The 26554-nt window shown below is 31.8% G+C and overlaps 1 protein-coding gene across 1 annotated transcript in view; it reads left to right on the forward strand.

The window, feature by feature from the left end:
* Hs3st-A (Heparan sulfate 3-O sulfotransferase-A) overlaps nucleotides 1-26554 on the forward strand; it is a 480225-nt gene that overhangs the window by 114764 nt on the left and 338907 nt on the right. The gene's annotated exons all lie outside the window — the stretch shown is intronic.

The raw sequence follows: 26554 nt of genomic DNA on the forward strand, positions 1-26554 counted from the left end.
TATTAAAGGCACGTACAAGGTTTCCACATTTTTTTATCTATTCAATTTGCTTTTTAAACACTAACTGTACTGAATGACACATCGTATAAATATTGTAGACAACTGCTTCTATAGTGTAATTGTTAAAACATTTAGCTCCCAAACGGAGGCCGTAGGTTCAATTCCCGGCGAGGAAAATAACTTTTTGATCTTGTTAAATATATTTGTCAAATCATCTAGGCTAGGTAGTGGACCCCGAGGCCTGAAACACTCCTTATTTTCAATAACTGTTTCTTTACTTCTATTTTTCTTCGCACGGGCTGCACCTTTAGTTTTCCTACCCGTTGTAATATTAAATTAAGTAACTGCGTATTTTATTGAGTAAATGTCTAACATTGAAAAGGGAAAAATAACATATTTTTAACAAAAAAATTCAACAGACATAAAAATATAAATAAGGAACTCAATAAAAATTAAAAAAATAATAAAACTTTGTTTTTTAACACCAAAAAAAGCCTTTTAAAATAAAATAATTACACAATAATAGTTGTAATAACTAAATAAATATAATCAGAAACCTCATTTAACCTACCTAATAAAGTTATTTCATATTCTACTACATACACACAATTTAGCTTAATACCTACACAAAACTATTTATCTATTTACAATAATATTTTAACTACTACCAAATGATCATTTTGAAGTCGGTGCCGAACCCAAACAATACAAAAATAATAATAAAATATTGTGACATATACAACAAATTAGATTACCAACAAATCTAATTAAAAGTAATATAACTATTTGGGTTTGGTCCCATGAGCAAGAATGTTGTATATCAGTGTTAGGTATCGTTGTGTTATCTGGGTAATGTAAATGGCCAATTTACATTATATTTCCTGATGTATCCATGATATTTATTGTACCAGATACATCCTTGTATGTACAAACAAACGTATTTGATTCCTTTTCCATTCAGCCTTTGTTTCTCAAACGTCTCGTTGTTTTGAATATGAGAGACGGATTATATCGCCGTTGAACAAGTCGCTTCCCCTTTCAATGAAAATAGTTTTTAATGCAAATTAAAAATATATTTAAAGTAGTTTTTCTGTATTTAGAACCCTTGCCATTTTTAACCGACTTCGAAAAAGGAGGAGGTTCTATGTTTGGCTGCATTTTTTAATGTATGTATGTCAATTGTGGACCGATTTTTAAAATTCTTTGTTTATTCAAATGAGTGCATTTCCGAGGTGGTCCCATTGGAACCAAATCAGAGTTCATTGGGGGGGAGGGTGGTAAATCGAGAGAAATACTTAAATATTAAAGGCACGTACAAGGTTTCCACATATTTTTTTTTATCAAAAATAATCAGATTTGTGTATAATGTAATTGCTGAGCTTATGTGACGGAAAATCGGAAGTCGTTCAGTGCAAAAACTATTCAATTTACTTTAACTATGTAATGTGTAATTCTTAAAGCGTTTAACTCCCAAATGGGAGTCATAGGTTCAATTCCCGGCGAGGGAAATAACTCTTTGATCTTGTTAAACACTTGTCAAATCATCTAGGACCCCGAGGTCTAAAGCGCTCCTTATTTTCAATAAGTGTTTCTTTACTTCTATTTTTCATCACACGGGCTGCATTTTTAGTTGGCCTACCCATTGTAATATTAAATAAAGTAACAGTATTTTATTGAGTTAATATCTAACACTAAAAAGGGAAAAATAACATATTTTTAACAAAAAAATTGAACAGACATAAAAATATAAATAAGGAACTAACTAAAAATTAAAAAATAATCAAATTTTGATTTTTAACACAAAAAAAGCATTTTAAAACAAAATAATTACACTATAATCGTTGTAATAACTAAACGAATATAATCAAAAACCTTATTTAACCTATCTAATAAAGGTATTTTATATTCTACTATATACACACAATTTAGCTTAATACCTACATAAAACTATTTATCTATTTACAATAATATTTTAACCACTACCAACTGATCATTTTGAAGTCGGTGCCGAGCCCAAACAATACAAAAATAATAATATAATATTGTGACATATACAAAAAATTAGATTACCAACAGATCTAATTAAAAGTAATATAACTATTTGGGCTCGGCGCCGACTTCAAAGTAGTCAGTTGATAGTAGTTAAAAAGTTAAATTAGGTACACGAGCCGGCTTGGTGGCGCAGTGGTAAAGGCAATGGGACGGTCCTCCTACTGCTGCGATAGCCGCAGGTTGGAATCTTGCTGGGGCATAGTCGTAAATTTATGTTTGTAATTGTTTAATATTTGTGAATGTTCTAGACAAGAGTGTAAAATCCAACAAGGAAAATGATCCCAATCATGCCAGTAACCAGGCTGGATAAGACCGGATGTCTTCTGGAATTATTTCTAAAGTTGGTCACTCGTCAGTCGGTAGGCTTAATTCTGAGGACCGTGGTTCTGAGCCCACGTTAAGCTTTAGGCCCAGTCCAGATAAACCCATAGTTGGTAAAAAAGAGACTTTAAAATATATATAAAAAAAATTATGTACACATGTCCCATGAGCAAGAATGCTGTATATCAGTGTTAAGTATCGTTGTGTTATCTGAGTAATGTAAATGGCCAATTTGGCTCGCTCGCTTAAATATAACAAATATTTCCTGATATATCCATGATATTTATTGTACCTGATACATCCTTGTTACGTACAAACAAACGTATTTGATTGCTTTTTCATTCAACCTTTGTTTTTCAAACGATTTTCTCGTCGTTTCGAATATGAGAGACGGATGACCTTTAGCTGAGGGGGTTCGCCAGATACATATTCGTTGATGGCCACTGGTTTCGAAAATATATCCACGAATCACGTTCGGAATTAAAACTGCCGCAGGGTTCCCGACCAGACTGAGAACGTTTATCGGATGTAATGGAAAGAGTAAATAATTTTCCCTAATTTCGCAGAGGATTAGTCCCGTAAGGGGCGTGACCCGTAATTGGAAACAATGGAAAATGGCGGTGTTAGTCCGTTATTTATCCCCCGATCGATTTACATAAACTAATTTCGGTCCGCCCCACTGTCTGTTCAGCTTTTGAAGTCGAGATTAGATATTATGTTTATTTGGGTGGACGTTTTCGACTCGCAACAATGCCTAGATAAATAACAATACGGATTAGTTGTCGAGTTTTTGTCTCAATATCGTATCAGATAATGCAAATATTAAGAGATGAAAGAAAGGGATATGGACATATAAAAATAACCGCCTATTAATCGCAATATACTCAACAATTCGTTTATTAGCTTCTTTCCAAAAAAGCTACCATATTTATGAGCTAAAATACGCAAATACAGCAATTTTAGAAAAGAGACTCTTAGCTATATTTTGCTTTAGATAGCAGTTATTATACCACTGTGGTTTCAAGGTATGACTCCTTAATTTTTTCCTAGGAATGTTTCAAATGTACCTGTTCGCAAGTATATTATAATATATTCTTATAAGGACTGTCACTCCTAGGTCCAAATCAGCTTATACTCTGTTCTCTTATCTATGTTTACTATACTAGGTTTGTTTTAGTTTAATGTACCGGATATTGGTCTCTTAAGGTTTCTTGATATCGAAGCTATCAAAAATTGATTGTCTTAGTAGTAATCTAGAGGAGAAGTCAGCGTGGGACATTATCCTGATATTTTAAATAAGAGATTTATATAAAGCCCATTTAATAAATCAGAGAAATAACGTCATCTAAATTTATGGCGTCAAAATGTCGCAATATTTTCACCTCATCTTTGAATTATAGCTCAATTTAAAAAATATTCTTGTAACATTCTCGTAAATTGTAATAATTAATGCATAAAATGCTCGTTTTAATCAGCATATATCAAATAAATAAATAACTAAATAATGTATATCTAATATATCTATTATCTCGTACCACTCCGAAGTAAGCAATTGGAAACGCAATCTGTATTTGCCTCTGACTATCTAATGGCTTCGCTATTTTCGATCTAAATGTTGAGGTTTCCAAGCAACTCATCGGCAAGAGTAGACCGAAAACAATAGATGCAAAAAATCACGTCTTTCGGCGTTAAAAATCAACAAATCATATATGACATGTAACTGGGGGGTCTGAGTAGAGGCAGGAATGAAAATTCGCTTTTGGTAATTGGAGTTCGTTGTGTGCGAACGACATTAAGGGATGCCATGTGGTTTTTGACATCAGACGGATAATTGTGTACCTTTATTCGCTACTTGTCTATCCGAATTATGAAGTTGTATATCTTACGCAAAGTACTAATTAAGACTGTGAAGAATATTTTCAATTAATTACATCTTAAATTAGTTATGCTTAGTAAAATCTTCATTTACATATTAATTTATTACTACTGTTCTGTTGTACTTAAATATGCATGTTACATATATATATATATATATATATATATATATATATATATATATATATATATATATATATATATATATATATTTGCGCTACTAGATTAAATTCAAATTTTTTTTTATTTAGCCCTAATCTTCAAAAGAGGCGTGTATAAATTTGACAGCTATCGGATCATTAATTTGTGAATTATAACATTTTGAGTGAAGTAACTTTTGTTATTGTATATTTGAAAAAATAGATAAAAAGTATTTTCGTGTGTTGATAAAATATTGCTTTTTGTAGGGAAAAAATACAGCTCAAGCAAGAACTTGGCTTGATGCCGAGTTTCCAGACACTGCCCCAGGAAAATCAACCAGGATAGGTATGCTAAGTTTAGATGTGGTGAGATGAGCACCGAAGACGGTGAACGTAGTGGAGGCCCGAAAGAGGTTGTTACCGACGAAAACATCAAAAAAAATCCACAAATTCATTTTGAATGCCGTAAATTGAAATTGAATGAAACAGCAGATACTCTAAAGATATCAACTGAACATGTACATTCACTCACACATTTTTGGGTATGAGAAAGCTCCGTGCAAAGTGGGTGCCGCGCGAGCTCACTTTTGACCAAAAACAACGACGAGTTGATGATTCGGAACAGTGTGTGAAGATGATCAAGCGTAATAAACCCGAGTTTTAGTATCGATATATGACAATGGATGAAATATGGCTCCACCATTTCATTCCGAAGTCCAACCGACAGTCATTCGAGTGGACTGCACACAATTAACCCGCTCCAAAGCGTGAGAAAACACAACTGTCGGCTGGCAAGGTTATGGAGTCTGTATTTTTTGATGCGCATGGAATAATTTTCACTGACTACCTTGAAAAAAGAAGGACTATCAACAGCGACTACTACATAGCATTATTGGACCGCGTGAAGGACGATATCGCCGAAAAACGGCAGCATTTGAAGAAAAAAAGTGCTGCTTCACCAAGACAATGCTCCATGTCACAAGTCATTGAAAACGATAGCAAAAATCCATGAATGGTCCCCAGTAACTATTTTCTGTTCTCAGATCTCAAAAGAATGCTCGTTGGAAAGAAATGATTTGTTCGAATGAAGAGGTGATCGCCACAACTGATGTGTATTTTGAAGCAAAGGATAAATCGTACTACAAAAATGGTAACGAAAAGTTGGAGGGTTGATATAATTAGTGTATCACCCTTGGGAATTATGTTGAATAAAAAAAAACTAATTTTGGCAAAAAAATGTGTTTTACTACGGTAGGCTGGAGACCTTTCGATTGACCTGTTAGTTTCTCATGAGAAAATATTTGAGGTAGAGAAGTATTAGAATGTGTTAAGTAATTACTGACTTTATTTGCCGATTTTAAAAACATATCTGGGTGAATTCTTTCCAATATAACTTTATTTTAATAATATATTATTTTTGTTCTGTAACATTAAATAAAATGGATCTTTTGTCAAATTGTACCTGCTGAACACAAAAAACTTAATCGAATATTTGTAACACGTATCATTTTAAAGTTAAATTGAAGTAACATACTACAAAAAATAGACAATATAAACATTCTAAATCATATTTATTTATTTATAAACTTAATTTTGTAAAAAAAATAGTAATATATATTTAGAAATAGTCAATCAATCAAATTAGCTGAGTTTAAAGTGGTCAATAGGAAAAATGAGCCATTTATTCTTTTCCTGTTGTAAACGGTAGAATCCTCTTTAATTACAAACCAGCAGCAATCTGGTAACAGTTTAGTATTCCATCTGCCTTCATAACGCTCTTCTAAATACTGGTGAAAGCGTTCACCTTGTTCGTCACTCACCGTTTCCAGATTAGGAGGGAAACTCATTCCAATTTCGATTCTCCACGATTTATATTTCTAAAGACATTCTGCACCTTACCGTTCTAAATTTTTGTAACAAGTCAGTCACTAAATATTGGGCATTTTCAGCTTTAACATTTTGATAAAAATTCATAAATTATTTTCTTTAGAGATAACAAAGCCGCTAGCTTTTTCGCGGTACGATTTTCATCAATTTCCTCATTTTAATTTGACGTCACTTAGAGAAAGTAGTTTTAAAATACAAAAATCTTTTATCATTGTTATCCATGGTTTTGACAACACCTTTCATTAAACCAAGTTTTATGTGTAAGGGTGGAAGAAGTAGTTTCATAGTAGTTAAACTTCGTAATAGTTTTTAATGTCTCTACTGTATCGCAAAAGAGTAAACAATATTTCGTAAAATATATTTAGGATTATGACTGTGAATACCGATATTGAAATACCCAATGACTTGTTGCCCTATTTTGTCAGGCATGTAATGAAATCGCGATGTTGGAGTTGCTCGAAATCACTAAGTCATTTCAGTTCGTTAATTAATTATGTCAATAGTTTATGAATCTGCGAAATTATCTGAAAATCCCTTTTATTTTAAGTGTTGTAACCAAACTAGAATATTTTGGAGGGTATTGAGGTAAATTTCCTGAAGATAAACTGCATCAAAATGACAGAAATTCAATTGCCGAAGATCGTTTAAAAGCTGTTTCCATGCTATCTATTGAAAAACAGTTTATGTTCAAAATAGAAAATCTTAATGACAAAGTGATTATCAAATTTGCGAACAGAAAATGACGTTGGTTAGACTTGCAGTGCAAAGAGGTAAGTTTTTTTTGCAAAAATTACAGAACGCCTTCAAACTTCACCGGCCTTCATCTCACTCACTTCATCAAGGACCGCCACTGATTCTCGCATATTTTTTTGGAGTAGTTATATTTTAGCGACACCATCCAACGGAGAGAGTGGAATTTTACTTTCGGAAAGAGCAAAATCCTATATAAAGAAAACTGTAAAATAAGACCGCTTGTAAAATGTTTACGTGATAAATTCGTTCATTTTATTGCAAATGCCGTCGCAGTGGAAATGATTCTCACCCGGCAAACGTTCGCACACATAAAACCCGACGGGTATAAAAAGTTTAGTGCGTTACGAGAGGCCCGAGTCGATCCCGAAAAAGGTCCATCCGGTGCAGCATCGGCCATCTTTCGGTCGCGTTCCGGCGCCGATTCCATCCCCCACCGCCGCCACCTCCACCACTTCACACGAATTTATTGGGCTCGGACCGAGATTAGATTTGACTTTGAAGGTACCGAAATGGATGGATAAATTATCTGGTTTATTTTCATTACCAGGCATTATTTTATCGTTTGATAGTAGATTTTTTTTTCGGGGTTGGAGGTTAATCTGCCACGAGTTGTTTCAGTGGTTATTTCCATTTTAATCAGGCTGGTTCGCTTTTTCGGAATACCTATTAAGAACAAATAAGTGTAAAACTACGTACGTTTGGAGTTATCAGGCTATACACTAATTTTAAAGGATTCATTGGTGGTGTGACTGTGTATTAAATCGCATCGGGTACACTTTTTGAAGCTTCACTGATAGGTTTTACTTTCCAGTTCCTGTGATTTCGTCTAACCGTGCAGGAAGATTTTTTTCAAGGTATTGAAAATACCTGCATTTGTTCTATTTATTTCAATATGTGAGTAATGGTTTTTCCGTTTTAAAAGTGGTAATTTTGAGATTGAAAACAAAGACATGATGAAAACTAAAAGATGTAAATAAAATACAATTAATGTTCTCTCTTCTTTATGTAAATTAATGCACAAAGACGAGTTTGTTTATATAAATGCATAATGCAAAAAATATAAACTGATGGAATATAAAATTGATACGTAATGGTGAAAAGAAATAATAATTGAGTCTGACTGGTTTGGCTATTGCTGTTTCCGATATCGAACACAGCTGATGGTTATACACACTATATAAGAATTCTACCGCTCTGATCTTCATCCTCTGACTTCACTGTTCTTGATTATATACCTCCTATTATTGACAATTAATTGTTCTTGGTTCTTCCCTGTTCTCTTTCTCACACTTTCTTCTGGGTAAATCTTGACTTTCTTTACTGTTCTTGATGAAAATTGTTGTTCAATTTGGATGCTTCGTGTTTTATAGCGGAACTTCCTTTCTTGGTTTCTTGGTGATAGTTGAGAAGTTTGGTGCAAGAAACCCTTTTCGGTATCCCCATTCGTTTAGAAGTTATTGGGGCGGGTTAGACTTTTCCAGCTGCATCTTCTCAAGCTGATCGAACACATGCTCTACATATTCTTAACAAATGCTCGGGTATTTCACGATCTCGTGCCTTTTGGGGTTTTATGCTTATGGTTCTCAATAAGAGATTTAAGGGACCCGCATTATTAGAAGCACTTTACAATTAGTGGATGCCACATACCTTTTGTTAGCCACGTGATTTCCCTATTTTGGGGTACCTCCTACGATGATACGACCTAACCAAACATTCAGTACATCACAGTATTGTATATTTTCTCAAGTCATAATTCTTTTTCCATGTCACAAATATTACAAAAACAGTTATGTAAAAATAAATTAGACCTTTGAACTATAGAAAACAAGAAATATTATAATTTTTCTAAACTTAAAATTAGATAAAAACTTTGATAAATGTAATTACGTTGTAACAATATATTTTACTGCTTTTTTGTAATAAAACTTGAAGTTTATTATATACTGCTAGTGATATAACAATCATCACGTTATTATTATACAGTGTGGATGATTTACAAACATATTTTTGATAAATTAATATACGATACCTATGGGAATATTTCAATGATTGTTATTACTATCGGTATAACATAATTTTTAATTGTTTATGAAATGAATTCTTGGATAAATAGTTGACGCAGCTTGGCATTACTTAATTCTTCTAATCTCAATTTGTAGTATATTATTAATTATTTTAATTATACTTTCTGTCTTGTTTTAATATATTCTTGTTTTGAATCTTTCCGATAGTATTTATAAATGATTGTAACATTTACTGAATGCATCAACTGATAAGCTGTCTGTAGGTTCTTTCAGAGATTGAGCTGGGATTGGACCAAATGTAAATTATCGACTTCTAATTTTCCGGTCGTTTAGGCATTTTTGCCATTGAAATAAAAGTTACCACTTTTAAGTCGTTGAGATAAAAACCGCCAACTAGGATTTGACGTATGACTATGAGTTTCTAAAAGTGCTTGATAAGCTTCAGGTAAAGCAACAAAACTAGATAACAAAACAAAAATCTATTATCAAATATAATTTATTTTAACAATATAGTACATCTAATGCATATATTATCGAAGGACTTAAAACTACAATTAAATGTGCAAAACAGTTAGTATTATTTCTCTCCTCATACATTTTGAACAATTTCGCACATATCTGTAAAATAGACTCTACAGTAAAGTTTCCTATAATTATCGTATATTAATTATATACTCACTTTTAGGTGTGCCTAATTGTATCTTCAACCTCCGGGTAGGTCTACTGCTATAGAGCAGTTGTAGTATTTTTATGTTTTTACGTTCACCCAACGATATTTTCCATTTCACAAAGCTTTTAATTTCTTGGCTGACAGTGGGCGCTTTTTGTGAAGGTCCTCATATCTAATAATTCATGGAGTATTGACAACGCGCGTTTACAGGCAGATTATTACTGCCCTTAAATATCTGCTGCAACTGAAGACAGCTGGGATTTATAATAACAGATGGTTCACCAATCATCAATAATTTAGTGTGTTCTTATGTCTTTCTGATCATCAGCGAAAAGCAGATAGGTCAAAAGGTTTGTAGTATCAAATTGAACTTCATATTTCTATTTTAAACACTTACTTAAATACATTGACTATTATATAAAAAAAAAGTGGAGACGAATTTCCTTGGCAAATATGTTCCTGAAGATTCCTGAAGAAGCTAAATTATTTTTAAGGGAGATGCTCAGATTTCAAAGTTAGTCAGTTAACTGAGGACCATTATATATAACACAATACAGAAATAATATGATTTTTTTAAAATTATTTAATTAAAACATTATTACTAGTCGTTTCCGACTAACCTACAATTTGTTTTTTTGATAACTTACATCTAGGTATATATACCTAGAAGGACCCATCGGCCCTATCTCAGTCTCTGGTGAAATAATATTTATACATGTCACTACTGTATTTTTTATTAATTGCATCTCGCTGCACAATACTACACAATATCATTTTAATAATTAATTTTTTTTTAATTTAATTATAACAATTTAATTTTTTATTTAGAACAATTTAATAATTATATAATTATAAAAAAAATTTTGGCGAACTCTTTGATGTTTAGTTTATAAGATCGTAGATTTTACGATTTTTATTATAACCTTCATTCAATATTTAACTTATTATTACCTTTTACAGCTACCGTACTCTTCCCAATCACCGATTTTGCGTCATTCCAGTGGGCCACACTTATGACTTTTGTGTTTAACCCCACATCTCGATATTATTTGCCAAATTGGTTAAAATAGTTGAACATTTAAAATCGAGGAAAATACTCAAATGGGTTGAAAACATACCTTGAAATACATCTTTAAATAATGACATTATAAATGAGAACAATGACATATATTAAGTAAGGCAATGACTAATGCAATAAACACGTAAATATGAAGATAACTATTATTGCTATAGGAAAGATGTGAACTGTACGAGGTGGAACTCACGAATATATCTTCGACGTATTGTAAGGTATTGTACATCTCGCTATATGAGCTGAACTTACTTGAAGTACTACCGCCACCTGTAAAACCCGCAGAGGTATAATAAATAACAATGTATCCCTTGTACATCACTGATATGTATCCCCTATATTTCCCTCTCATCAGTAGTCTGTCAGTCAAACAGAGAAAGAACCCTAAATATTGACCCAACGATGTTAAATGCAGTTAGAGTTCGTGGTATTGTTAAAGTCGGACTTATTGATAATTTTCAATATTCTGACTGTAAAGCTGTTAATAAATATGTGAATATAAAAAGTGAATTCTGGTGTCTAAGCTTTTACATAACTTTGTATTATTCAAAATTTACAATACGTAATGCCTTATCCACTATTTTTCAAGCAAATTTAACTAAAGGAATTTAAGAGCGAGTGGGAATTCAATTAATACATGCTAGATAAGATGATGATATGAGAGGGAATAACACATTTTTTGGAGAAAACTAGTTAAAAATCCTGATTACACGATAATTTTTAAATAGCAATACAATATGCGAAATATTTGTTGTAAACTAAAGTTAAAACGTATTTATAAAACAGAGCAATTTTTGTCAGTACTTTGTAACAAGATACTACAAAGTTTCATATAATTTTCCATTTAGGGATCAATCAAAAGAAATGGCACCTACAGAATCTACTTTGAAATCGAGAGACTGGATGTGTAGTGAATATCATTAATAAAATCATAAATAAAATCCATAAAACAGTTCGAATCGTATCTACAGTAACCATATAATATTAAGTTGTTTGTAATATTTAATTAAAAAATTCAGATAATAAATTGAATGGTTCTAATTTTAAATTTATTTTAGATTAGTAATAACACATTTGGTTACCTTAATTAAAGTTACAGTGTATTTAACTTTACAAACATAATATATATATATATATATATATATATATATATATATATATATTCAGGGTGCTAAATTGGATAATATATAACGTATCAGCCAATAACGACTACTACAATTTAATTTTAATAATAGATAAGTTCATATGAACTTGTGTTAAAAATCAATTTACATAAAACCTTATTTTCTTATTGTTTGACCTGAGTTTTTTCATACCAGCATTCTATTGAATTAGGTTGTTGCCTTTTATATGACGCACTTAAATGTTTTACGAAGTTAAACACAGGAAAGAAGGAAACGAAGTTTTTCATTGAATAAATATCTTTAGACAAATGGTCTTTCTAAAACTTTAAATGTGTTTCTCATACAAAATGGAGGTGACGTAATATAAAGAATACGTTGATCTTTCAGTGTTGATCTTTCACGCTATGTACTGACTTAATATACTTTATTATTTCAGAATATACTTATATTTAATTTTGTTTACATTTTCAAATGACGTAGGTATAACTAATGCAGGTAAAAATCAGCAGGAAACATTAATGAAATTGTAAACGTCAGTAAACGAAATCGAGAACTAGGCCAAGCATTGAAGAATCAGTCTAAATGAGATTAAATCTCTTCACATTGCTTTTATATATATACCGTAATAAATATATCTCTCACAAAATGAACAAACCAAGTGACATATGCATTTTAATGTAAAAATTTTTTTTTGGCAAAAGGTACTGCATGTATTACTAATTGGATTAGTACAGATTACATTGAAATTTTTTGAAATACAATACACACATCATTTAGTAAAATTTTCACAATAACAGATGATCGTCATGTAATCAGATATTTTGTATAAGCTTCATTCCCCAATAATCGCTCTTTATACAGCACCATTAATAATAATATTAACACAACATATAAAATCTCGATCAGTCTGTTCTTAACAATTACAAATATTCTAGATGATAATAGCCGAATGTGTAATAATACACCTTTCAATGTTGATCTTATACACTATGTAATTACTTAATATACTTTATTATCTCAGAAGATACTTATATTTAATTTTTGCTACATTTTCTGATGACGTAGGTATGACTAATGTAGGTAAAAATCAGCAGAATACATTAATCAAATTGTAAACGTCAGTAAACAAAATCAAGAACTGGGCCAATCATTGAAGGGTCAGTCTGAATGAGACTAAATCTCTTCACATTGCTTTTATATATAACCGTAATAAATATATCTCTCACAAGATGAATAAATCCTAGTGACATATGCAGGCATAGCAAAACGGTCAGGAATGACACCGGATGCGAAGCAGCCCTGGAAGGCTCATGTAAAGAAGGAGAAAAGAGAAGGCTATTTCAAAGAAATGCTACCCTGTCAGCATACAATAATAATGCTGAGTAACTAACTCCTTAAGCTCTCTAGACATAAGATATGGGATTGGATTTATAATCAAATTAGGGGTACTGTTATTGCTCAATGGTTCTTCAGCAATAGTGTTCTCCATATAAGTCTGAAATTCAAATAGATTAATGAGATTTTATGTAAAAATCTTTTTTTTGGCAAAAGGTACTGCAGTATTACTCATTAGATAAGTGCAGATTACATAACAGGTGATCGTCATGTAGTCAAATATTTTGTGTGAACTTAATTCCCTAATAATCGCTCTTTATACAATACCATTAATAACAATATTAACACAACATATAAAATCTCGCTCAGACTATTCTTAGTAATTACAAATATTCTATATTATAATAGCAGAATGTGTAATAATACAATTAAATATTAAATAAGGAATATCGTATTCAGCGCATATTAACAGGGCTTTTTTTAAAAATATTTAATACTGCAGTTAGTATGATATGTTATATAAAATATTGTTTACAAGATATTTTATATAAATAGATACAAGGGTTGATAAATACGTATGATTCTAGTCTCGCCGGTAAGTATATTCCGGTAAAATATTTTATAATTTAAGTGTGATTTGTGATGTATTCAAATTTTGCGCCTTTTGTAAAATTACTTTTGGAAATTATATTGTCTTTTCTCATCCAAAAAAAGAAACAACAATTAATGATCATTTTTCTTATTGAAATGTAGTGTTAAGGATGCCTCAGACAACTAATTGTATTAAGTAATACTGCCATTTTCTGACTTCAAATATGATATATAAGTATTTTAACTAAATTTTATGTTGTTGCTAATTTTGCTAATTATCTGTATTATGTTGTTATATAAAAATCGACATATAGCATCATCCACTGATGAAATAAAACGGGTTCTAAACAATACAAAAATAGCAGAATAATAGGAATATATGTAACAATTCTGGCTTGCAGTAATATGTTACCGCATACACACTTAATTCCTCGTCCGCTTGCTTTTGTACTGTCTGAAGTTTAAGACAACTTGTCTCTTAAATTACTTCCTATGAAAAAGATATGGTATTTGTACTAATTACTATTTTTTTAGAATGTAATGTTAAATGAACAATTCCCCCTGATTTCAATATTGAATCTTTGGTCCAATACATCTAATTCCACAGTTTCCTATTTGTTAAGTTTAGAAAAAAAATGAGGGAGTGAACACATTACTAATTGTTGTTATTACTAATCTTATCACTATATTTCAATATTTTTTTCCTAGAACAAAAGATATTTGTATCGATTATTTATATTTAAACAACTGTTTTTAAGTTTTGTTATAAAAATTAAGCCATAACAATAATCTTCCTTAAAATTATATATGTTAATATTATATATATATATATATATATATATATATATATATTACAATAGACCTACCCCACCCTATATATAAACCGACTGTGCATACGAAGAAAATATATTCAGGACCCAAAAGTTCAAAAAATTGTTTTACAGTAAAAAATGAAGAAACGTTGAACTGGGTTTATTTTACCAAAAACATAAAACTTTTCTTGCAAGGCAAGAGAGAAACTTATTCCATAACCAATACTTTTGAAATATATCCAATTATCCCAGGTTCTTAAGTTAAATTATTATTACTGTTGTTTCCGTAAAGAATTCCACAAGTGCAATCTATTATACACATTCCAGATCTAGTTAAGTGCAAGCTTCGAGAGGCGGACGAAAAGCGGAATGCCGCAGAAAATTCGACCATGGCAAATCTAATTTCTCTCGAGCTTGTTGTCTAACCTCTCTACCTCCGGTATTTGCTCTAATTATTTCAAAAACGTATTTTGCACTTAAATGCATCTGTAAATTATTTTAATTATTCCGGTAATTGTAGTGAATATTTGTAAAATGTTGCAAGTTTAGCACAAAGGGTTTGTTTATAAAGTTTCCTCCTTTGATTCATTATGTCCTTATAATTATGTAACTACATTATATATTTTCTGTAAAATACGTAAATATATTCTTGATTAATAAAAAATAGTAATTAAAGGCATTATTTTATTAACTTTAATAGTTCCGTACTGGGCCGAATAGACAACAACTATTTCTCATGAAGTTGCTTCGAAAAATATATGTATGAATAAATATATCTATATATATATATATATATATATATATATATATGATTTCTCCAATGGAAGTTGCCACAAAAACTGACAACAACCTCAATCCTAAAAAGGCTGTTGGAATTGAGGATATTTCACCTAGGTTATCAAAAGAGCTCCCACGAAAAGCAATAATCAAGTTGACATACATATTCAATGCCTGTTTGAGATAGAGCCATGTTCCGGAATGTCTTAAGGTTGCTTGAATAATTATGCTTAAAAAGCCTGACAAACCGGCAAAACAAGTTGGATCTGTTACAACGCATTAAACCGTTTATAGAAATACCAGATTTCCAGTTTGGATTTCGTAATCATCACTCGAGAATAAGCCAAGTATACAGAGTAACAGCGGTTGTTGAAAAGGCATTCGAAGAAAAGAAATATTACTCTGACATATTCCTGAACATCTCACAAGCTTTTGACTGGGTATGTTATTTGGGATTAATATAAAAAATAATCAAATTGCTACCGCGGAATTACTGTCTACTCCTGGAATGATATCTTTTCCAAAGAAAATTCTTGCATGAAGGGGCATTCTCAACACTTAAACCTATTTTGTCTTGAGACCACTTCTATATCTGCTCTATACTGCTGATATTCCAACAACAAAATAAAAAGTATTTGGAACATTTACCGGTGATAGAGTTATCATGACAAAAGATGTATCTCTGTATAAGGCTGCAATAAAATTACAAGTAGCTGATAACAATATCTACAAATGGACTAGAGACTGCCAGAATACAGCTTAATAGCTCCAAAGCTGTTCATGTTAATTTTGAGTTGCGGCGTATTAACAAAAGCTTAATTATATGACTAAATTATACTACGGAGTATATCTCGACGGTAGGTTAAACTGGAAATATTACGTTAAATAAAAATCAGAGCAGGTTAGACTCAAAGTCAAGTAACTGTACTGGTTAGTAGGAAAATACTCTCAACTAGACCTAAAATCAAAGAGACTGGTCTATCAGTCAATCATAAAGCCAATTTGGACCTATGGGTTGCGAATATGGGGTTACACTAAGAGATAAAATCAACTAGTAATCCAACGCACCCAAAACAAAGTTATACGATTAATTACCAATTTTTAGCGCTACGTAACCAGCGAAGAGTTGAAGGATGACCTCTATATCAAATGGATACACTAAGGGATATAATATTTCATTTTAAAACATGAAATAAGGTTGCTAAATCACAGCAACGTGGAGGCAATTCATCTGCTGGACAAAACGCAGGAAATCAGAAGATTTAAGCGAATCAAACCACATGATGTTGTATAGTTTATAAGTGTATTTTTTTAATTTTAGTTTAAATAGTTTTACTAGATTAGTTTTATTTTAATTTGTGAAATACATAGTGATGTATTAATCCCGCACTCGCTTTGCTTGTGTATTAATGCAACTACAACAGAACAGTAGTAATTAGTACAAAAATAATTAGATCACATAGTAGTAAACATTTTAGTCTACGCAGTTCAATGTTATCATTCACATTTTGCTGGTTGACAAGTCCACTGAGGCGAACTGTCGGTTTTTAGAAGTACTAATAGAAAACTAACTAAAGAAACACTAACACTTGAACGATGGTTTTGTTAGATTTATTAGAAGTACCTCTTATTGGTATTCGTTTGGTTAGGTCAGAAGCATATAGGAGAAACAGTAGAAAATTATTATAAATTTAATACGTTTTCTGCCAAATTATTTCTTTAATTATAAGAAAGAGAAGAAGTCATAGGAAGGTAAATTAGGAGAGTATGTTAAATATCGATATTATCAGTACTCTAACTTTTGTTTTTTTACTGAGTCTTTTTCTCAAATATTTAATTACATTTAGTCCTTTATAAAATATCATTTGAATATGTCCTCTAAACTGTGAAAGCCGATCGTATTCGCCGTTTGTCATTTATTAAACATATTGATCATTTTACTAAATGAAAATTGAGCATTCATATATTAAACTTTCAGGTGATTTTATTTTAAATATTTTAGAATTATGAGATGAAAATGAGAGGCTATGATTGTTTTGTTATTTTTGTGTAGATGCTCTTATTTACCTTCTCATCCTGCCAGGGCATCTGATTTCCCTAGATAGATCTAACCTAATGCTTCTTATCACCATGAACTCTTTACGCATTTATTTTCAGTTTATTTTTATCTAAGGTTATACTAGTTTGTTCAAATTTAATTAAATATTGATGTACCATTTGTTAGCAATATTGACGTTAAATTATTTATACTTGCTTGTACAAAAATCAGCCCGTGGGAAATAAGTATTATTATATGATTTCAGTTATATAATATAACTATCCTGACATGTACTAGATCAACCAATACATTTGGTTTAGTTTAAGCCCAAGCTGTTTGTGTTTTGTAACTATATGTTTTTTCCATATCAAACGTCGATCGAAATGCATTTCCAGATATTTAACGTTGTCTGCTTGCGTAAAAGTTCATAATTATCCAATTTTACTGTGGGTCATGTTCTTCTACAAAGCGTGAATGTGACATGGGTAAATTTTGTCTCATTTGCATTGATACGCCACGTTTTCAACCTCAATTCCACTTTGTTAAGATGAGTTTGGAGGTTTCTTGTGGCTGATATTGGATCCTCGTGTGATGATAAAATCGCTGTATCGTCAGCATATGTTGCAACAGTAGTGTTTTTAGAGGTAGGTCAGCTGTATACATAAGATATAACAATGAGCCAAGAACACTGCCCTGCAGAACACCCGAATATATTGGGTGTAGGTCAGTGTATTCGTCACCCTGTTTGACAATAAAATGTCTGTCACTGAGGTATGATTTCAGCAACTGAAAGTGCCTATGGGGCAATATACAATATAAAAAGCAAAAAGTGCCTCCATATCCTTTATAAAAGGAAAATTTAGCAATATATTTATTATATATCTAAAAAAGGAACTAGATGCATTTAGTGTTCAAAAAAATCTACTTGTTGCTATGCACACACAACAATTTATTTGTCAACAATAAGTTAACAAGTTTGCATGAAAATCGGCGATAGAACCTTAGTACACTACATATTTTTGATTAAAACTCTTAATAAGAAAAAATGTGTAGCTTTTACATTGAGAATTTCCTTGAATGGATCCGGAAAGTTAATTATAATTAATTGTTTCAAATTATATATTAGCAACGTTTCTTATATGATGCTTAGGCATTCAAGAAGGAAAGAAAGTTTTACAGATACCACCTTCAAGTGACAAATAGAACAAAGGACGCTTACAATTTGCAAAAAAAATCTCATGAAACTAAAAGTGGCGTCATGAAATATTTTCAAAAAATGGCCACAAAACAAAACATCTGGAAATAAAAATAGTTTAAATAATATAACTCAAAGACTGAAAAGGGAAATACTAAGGTTCGTCCATCGATCGATGGACGAAAAACAAAACCATAAATGACTATCTGAGAAACTTAACAGATGATAAAGAAACTGTTTAATTATTCACTCTGGAAAGCCACAAAATATCTAAAGCGCTCATGTCTACACAGTCCACCTATAAGAGACCTATGTGGGAATTGGACACGTGACAATCATCAAAAAGGAAAGACTTTGCTGAATATCTATAAAAAAACTTTACAACTAAACGAAACTAATATTGAATATAATTTGCCGGATATAGAAGCTGAAAATTCGATGATTGAATTAGTCACGACGAAAGAGCTAACCGAAGTTATTAAAACTGACATTAACCACAGGAAATCGCCAGGCTACGATTTAGTAACAGGAGAATTACTGCAAAAACTACCAAGAAAGGGAATTATAAAACACACAAACTTGATCAATACAGCATTTAGATTAAAATATGTCCAGGCATTTGGAAGATGGTGGTAATTATATTGATCCCAAAACCTGGGAAGTCACCAAACGAAATAAAAGCCTATAAACCTATATCACTGCTGCCAGTAATATCTAAGGTTTTTAAAAAACTCCTGTTGAAAAGAATCAAGTTTGGAAAATAAGAATTAATGAAAGTAAATCTGTACATATGCAGTTCACCTATAAACAGACTGTACAAGCACCAATAACATTAAATAAAACTATCATTCCATATAGCAACACAACAACGCTAAATGGCTCGGAATGAATCTTGATGCAAAACTTCGCTGGAAGGAACATATAAAGAAGAAAAGAAAAAAACTGGAATTGAAGTATAGGAAAATCTTACTGGCTAATTGGAAGAAAATCACAATTATCAGTACATAATACATTAATATTATATAAGCAAATACTGAAACCTATATGGGTATAGGGAGTTCAATTATGGGGATGCTCTGCAAAGAGCAACGTAAATAAAATACAAATTTTTCAGAACAAAGTCCTGAGAGGTATTGTGGGCGCACCCAAATACAATAGGACTGATTAATTACACCGAGACCTTCAGATACATAAGGTCAATCAAGGAATCAAGAGAATTACAAGGGGGCATGAGGAAAGACTCCATTCTCATGAGAATAATGAAGTATTGCAGCTTTTGGATACCACTAGAATAGGACTCAGACTCAAAAAAATCTAACCATCTGATCTTGTGTAGTGTTGTGTAGTGAGGTGCATATAATAAAATATACAGTAGTGACATGTATAAACATTATTTCACCAGAGACTGAGATAGGGCCGATGGGTCCTCCTAGATATATACCTAGATTTAAGTTATCATAAAGTCAAATTGTAGGTTAGACGGAAACGACTAGTAACAATGTAATAATTCAATAATAATAAAAAAGAACACAATACTCTAATAATATAAATTTTAAAGTAGCCAGCTTTGGCTTTGTTTCTACATTATTGAAAATTGTTGGAGACTCAGTCAATAAGCATGGTCTGCACTCAAATGTTTTAAATAAAATAACAATGTTGAATAACTAAAACATTTTATCCAATATGAATAGAGCCAGTTAGATCAGGATTGCACTAAAAACCTGTACATTACACATTACTAAAATAATAATAAAATTAGTTTTTTTGGACTATAGTGTGCTTATATGTCGCATTCGAGCATCGCGATTTTACGAGGAACCAATAAGTAAGCAAATGTTGTCTTTTGCAACGTTTATGTGAATACCATGTCTAAGCGTATTTAATCGTATAATCCAAAAGCTAAACCTTTATTTTTATTAAGAGCTCAATTACGAAGGTGAAAAGCTATCAATCAAAATATTATTAAGTCATTCCACTTGAAGAACTATACGTTAACAATTTATGTGAATGAATACTAACAGGTTAACTGAAAAGTCCTCGGCCTAACACATAGATGGCGCTTCTAGAATTAAATCCATATGTTTTTTTAGTTCCCTAACTCTCAAAAGATGCGTGCATAAATTTGACCGCTGTCGGATCATTAGGTTCTGAATTATAGCATTTTGAGTGAAGCAACTTTTATTATTGTGAAAAAAAAATGGATAAAAAGGAATTCTGCGTGTTGATAGAATATTGCTTTTTGAAGGGAAACATACAGTTGAAGAACAAACTTGGCTTGATACCGAGTTTCCGGACACTGCCCTAGGAAAATTAACCATCAAGGATTGGTTTGCTAAGTTTGGACGTGGTGAAATGAGCACCGAAGACGGTGGACTCACAAAAGAGGTTTTTACAGACGAAATATTTAAAAAATCAACAAAGTGATTTTGAATAACCGTAAATTGAAATTGAATGAAATAGCAGACCCTCTAAAGACTGAATGTGGACATCATATCTTTCACGAATATTTGAGAAAGCTCTGTGCATAGTGGGTGCCGCGCGAGCTTAATTTTGACCAAAAACAACGACGAGTTGATGACTCGAACATCAAAATGATTAAGATGATGAAGATGACCAAGCGCAATAAACCCGACTTCTTGCGTCTATATGTGACAATGGATGAAACATGGCTCCATCATTTCACTCCGAAGTCTAATCGACAGCCATCCGAGTCGACTGCACACGATGGACCCACTCCAAAGCGTGGGAAAACGCAACAGTCGGCTGGCAAGGTTATGGCGTCTGTATTTTGGGATGCGCATTTAATAATTTTTATTGAGTACCTCGAAAAAGGAAGGACCATCAACAGCGATTATTAGATAGCGTTATTGGACCGTTTGAAGGACGAAATCGCTGAAAAACGGCCTCATTTGAGACAAAGAAAGTACTGCTTCACCAAGACAATGTACCATGTCACACGTCAGTGAAAACGATGGCAACATTCATGAATTGGGCTTCGAATTGCTTCCTCATCCACCGTATTCTCCAGATCTGTCCACCAGCGACTATTTCCTGTCCTCAGATCTCAAAAGAATGCCCGCTGGGAAGAAATTTTCGTCGAATGAAGTGGTGATAGCCGACCGAAACCGAGGCCTCAAACAAATCATACTACAAAAATGGTATTGAAAAGTTGGAGTGTCACTATAAACAGTGTATCACCCTTGAAGGGAATTATGTTGAATAAAAAAAACTAATTTGGCAAAAGAATGTGCTTTATTATGCTAGGTCAGCGACTTTTCATTTGAACTGTTATATAATAATAATTTTTTATAAATATATTGGGGACTCTGTTTTATTTGTGGGGACCACAGAAGATAACACTTACAATTTTATTGTACGAAACTAGTTAAGAAAACATGACGCATTTACTACATAATAATTTTTAACAATAAAAAGAAAGATCCCAAATATATGTTGTAGCAGTAAAGTTGAAACTAATACGTAACGATAAAATATAGCGATTTTTGTCAGTATGTTGTAACCAGATACTTCAGCGTCACATATACTTTCCGTTTAAGGGTCCATCAAAAAGAAATGGCGCCAACAAATCTACTTTGAAATCGAGATCGTGTGTGTGTACTGAATACCATTAGGATAATCCACAACATTGTTATGGTTTCCGAAAAAGTTTATTATTATATGTATTAGATATTTTTTGTTTTCAGTTACATAGAATAATAAGTCTGCGAAATATGTTATTTATCAGTGAAAATATATTTGTATATTTTGTAATAATTATCAGAAAATGATATAATAAAATAAATTTCATTGAAATCTTTTGTTATTTTTTTTTATCATAACTGTTTTTCAAAGTCGTAAATATTGTATTCTATCTTAGAGTACAATGTCTGATTTCCGATAATTTTTCATTTATATTACAGAGTAACAATTTCATATAGTTCCACAAGGTACTGTCTTGAGACCAGTCTTGTGTCTGCTCTATACTGCTGATATCCCAACAATAAAAAAAACAGTACTTGGAACTTTTGTCGACACATAGTTATCATTTTAAAAGATGTATATCAGTCAAAGGCTGCAGAAAAAGTACAAATAGCGACCAACAAGATCTAAAAACGGACTAGAGACTGGAAAATACAGCTTAGTAGCTCCAAATCTGTCCATGGTAATTTTGCGTTGCGGCGAAATGACTAACTGACCTTCGAATACCTTTTTAACGAACGCTGTTACTCTGTGTTGGTCGACTGTCGAGTGGTGATTTGGAAATCTGCACTGGAAATCTAATATATTTCTATAAATGTTAGTACATTTACAATGTTATACAATGTTAGTAGAAATGAAAGAAATTCGAGCAACCTTAAAACATTCCGGAGCATGCTTCAGTCATAAACAGGCATTGAATGTATATGTCAACATCATTATTGATTTTCGTGGTAACTCTTTCAATAACACAGTTGAAAAATCATTAATTTCAGGAGTCTTTTGAGAGCTGAGGTTATTGTAAATTTCTGTGGCAAGTTCCATTGGAGATATCAGAATTATAGCTGCATCGATCTGATAAACAGGATTTGCATCTATTGTAGATTCGATATTATTCGGTTGGAATACGTTAGCTAAATGTTCTGAGAGTAATTCAACTTATAACTAACTAATAAGAATAATTTAACTCATATTCTGATTACTATCTTGATATTGGGGTAGCTTCTTTGCAGCAGACCAAATTTGTTCAATTATGTTTGAGGTTTGGTCTAAACGTGTCCTAGATAGTAAATTTGTTAGTAAGATTAGGTTTTTTTGTTTTTTTTTTCATAGCTTGCAACAAATTTTACATTTTTGTAAACTGCAAATGGCTAAACAACATAAAATTATATTTACTTACTTCATGTACAGCTTTAATTAATGAAATGTTTTTAATCCAAGCTTTAGAAATTTATAATAAAAACTATACAACTTGAAGATATGATGTTCATTGCTCACTAGAGCATCTTAATTAATAGTATGTAATGAAATATTTATGCCAGAAATCCATTGTGCTGGTTTATATTGGATTGGCCGGCAATAATCGACGAGCTTAGAACTGGAGCCTTTACTCATACGGGACGTCACGTAGTCGATTTTATCATTTCGAATATTCAAAATATTTATTATGAAATAGACTCTATGATCTCTTGGTTTATTTATGAAAATTGTGTTAAATTTAAATTGATAGATATTTTAAAAATTATGTATGTGTGAATAAATTATATATTCAGAAATTCAAAAATATTCGAGGTTAAAAAATCATTATATCTTTGATCGAACGAGTAATTCTCTTCAGGGTTTAGCTAGATATTATTAAAACAATATACTTAAATCATTGTTGCAATATTTCGGATCAGCTCGCTTCGTAGTCATAGCAGTCAATAAGCTGATTCGAATGCCACCTGGTCACATTAATAAACTTATGTTGTAACATGATGTATGTAACAATAAGTGATAAAAAAATATTCAAGAAAAGAAGAAAAAAATTATTTATTTATACATAATTCATATAAAATTATTAATTTAAATTATTTAAAATTATTACCATTAGGTTTACGCCTCTGTATTATATATACATGTATGTTTTACTGCCAAATTTAACACAAATATTGGTGAAAACAGATCTTGATGAAAAGATGAAGAAAAATATTTCCATTAAAATAACGCACCTTCTTATGCAGCACAAAAAAATGAGTGAATTCTATAGTGAATTATTTAGTTTATTCACACTACTTTTTCTAATACCGATTTTCATTAAAGTTAACGGCTGAAATTTACTGTAATTTTCCAAATTTCATAAATGTAAATTTAATTTTCTTAGTTTCCTTTAGATATCATAAGTTACGTGTTACTATATATTTTATTAAGTCTTGAACATTAATTTATAAATTTAAAATAGTTTAATTACAATGAGCATAAGCTAAAAAAGTAATGTAAATAAATCATGTAAAAGTATTCATTCATTCTTCATATCCAAAACTAAAGTTGATTTGAAATAGTTGTGGTTTTTTATTGTGATGCTCCCGCATCCTATTTATGTAGTTGATTTTGCCTTCAACGCTATAAATATGGCGATGTTAATGATAAAGAACGACCAAGTGGGCCAAAAATGTTCCGAGATAATGAATTAGAAAATAAATCGGATGAAAACCCACCAAAACTTTCCAGGCATCTGATGGGAAAGACACAGAAGGAGAGGAAAATCTATTTTGAAGTGCTGCAAAATCGTGGATTTTTGGAATTCTGAAAAAGTATCTATATATATTTTTTTAAATTATCATTTATTTCGGACTTTGAGTTGCAAATTAAAATATCAATATTAGAAATCTAGGGTTTTTGAAATAGCGCATCGAACTTTTGTATTAACATATGTCCTCTTGGTCAAGAAGTCAATTTTGTATGAGAAAGTAGGGTTGGGTTGAAGAAAGGTCGATATTGTTAAAAATAGATATCAATATTGTTTGGTCGCCGACCTAATCTTTTCAAGCTTATAAAATACATTCTCTGACTGGCGATAAAAATGCGTCTATTTGAATGATTACATGTGCAAAACGTTAGTCCATTAGAGCTATCCACATTGGCACTAATGCAGAATAGTCATGATAAAAAATTCATGTTATGGTGGCATCAACAAAGTATAGCATACTTACGTCAGCGATGGAACGAATCAAGTGAATTGAACTGGAGGAAAGTATTTCACATTTATAAAAGGGCGTCCATAGTAATAACCAAGCGGTTTGTGTTAAATGTAAAACCACTATCAAAGGAAACGTAAAAAAAGCAATTTAAAGTTGTATTTGAAAGAAAGTTATAAAAATCAACACAAATCAACGACTAGTGAGTCTAATAAAACTGTTGCTACAGATATGTATCGATGTCATTTTAAAAAATATGAAAGCTCAGTTGAAAAGTCCCCGGCCTGGCACATAGGCGGCTCTACTAGCATTAAATTCATATTTTTTTAGTTATCCCGAACCCTCAAAAGATGCGTGTATAAATGACAGCTGTCGGATCATTAGTTTGTAAATTATAGCATTTTGCGTGAAGCAACTTTTGCTATTGTGAAAAAAATGGATAAAAAGGAATTTGGCGTATTGATAATATATTGCTTTTTGAAGGGAAGAAACACCGAAAGCCCAAAAGAGGTTGTTACCGACTAAAACATTTAAAAAATCCACAAAATGATTTTAAATGACCGTAAATTGAAATTGAATGAAAAAGAAGACACTCTAAAGTTATCAAATGCACGTGTACATATCATATCATTCACAAATATTTGGGTATAAGCAAGCTCTGTGCAAAGTGGGTGCCGCGCGAGCTCATTTTTCATCAAAAACAATGACAAGTTGATGATTCGAAACAGTGTTTGAAGATGATCAAGCGTAATAAACCCGAATTTTTGCATCGATATGTGACAATAGATGAAATATGGCTCTACCATTTCACTCCGAAGTCCAATCGACAGTCATCCGAGTGGACCGCACAAGACGAACCCGCTCCAAAGCGTGGGAAAACGCAACAGTCGGGTGGCAAGTTTATGGCGTCTATATTTGGGGATGCGCATGGAATAATTTTCTTTGACTACTTTGAAAAAGGAAGGACCATCAACAGCGACTATTACATAGCGTTATTGGACGGTTTGAAGAACGAAATCGCCGAAATACGGCCGCATTTGAAGAAAAAGGATGTGTTGTTTCACCAAGACAATGCACCGTGTCGCAAGTCAGTGAATTGGGCTTTGAATTCTTTTCTTATCCACTGTATTTTCCAGATCTGGCCCCTAGCGACTGTTTCCTGTTCTCAAATCACCCTTGAACGGAATTACGTTGAATAAAAAAAAATTGGCAAAAAAAATGTGTTTTACTATGAC

This window comes from Rhynchophorus ferrugineus, unplaced genomic scaffold, assembly GCF_030347505.1.
Source record: "Rhynchophorus ferrugineus isolate W39M unplaced genomic scaffold, kcgeb_rfMv2 rfM2, whole genome shotgun sequence".
NCBI classification, from domain to species: Eukaryota; Metazoa; Arthropoda; class Insecta; order Coleoptera; family Curculionidae; genus Rhynchophorus; species Rhynchophorus ferrugineus.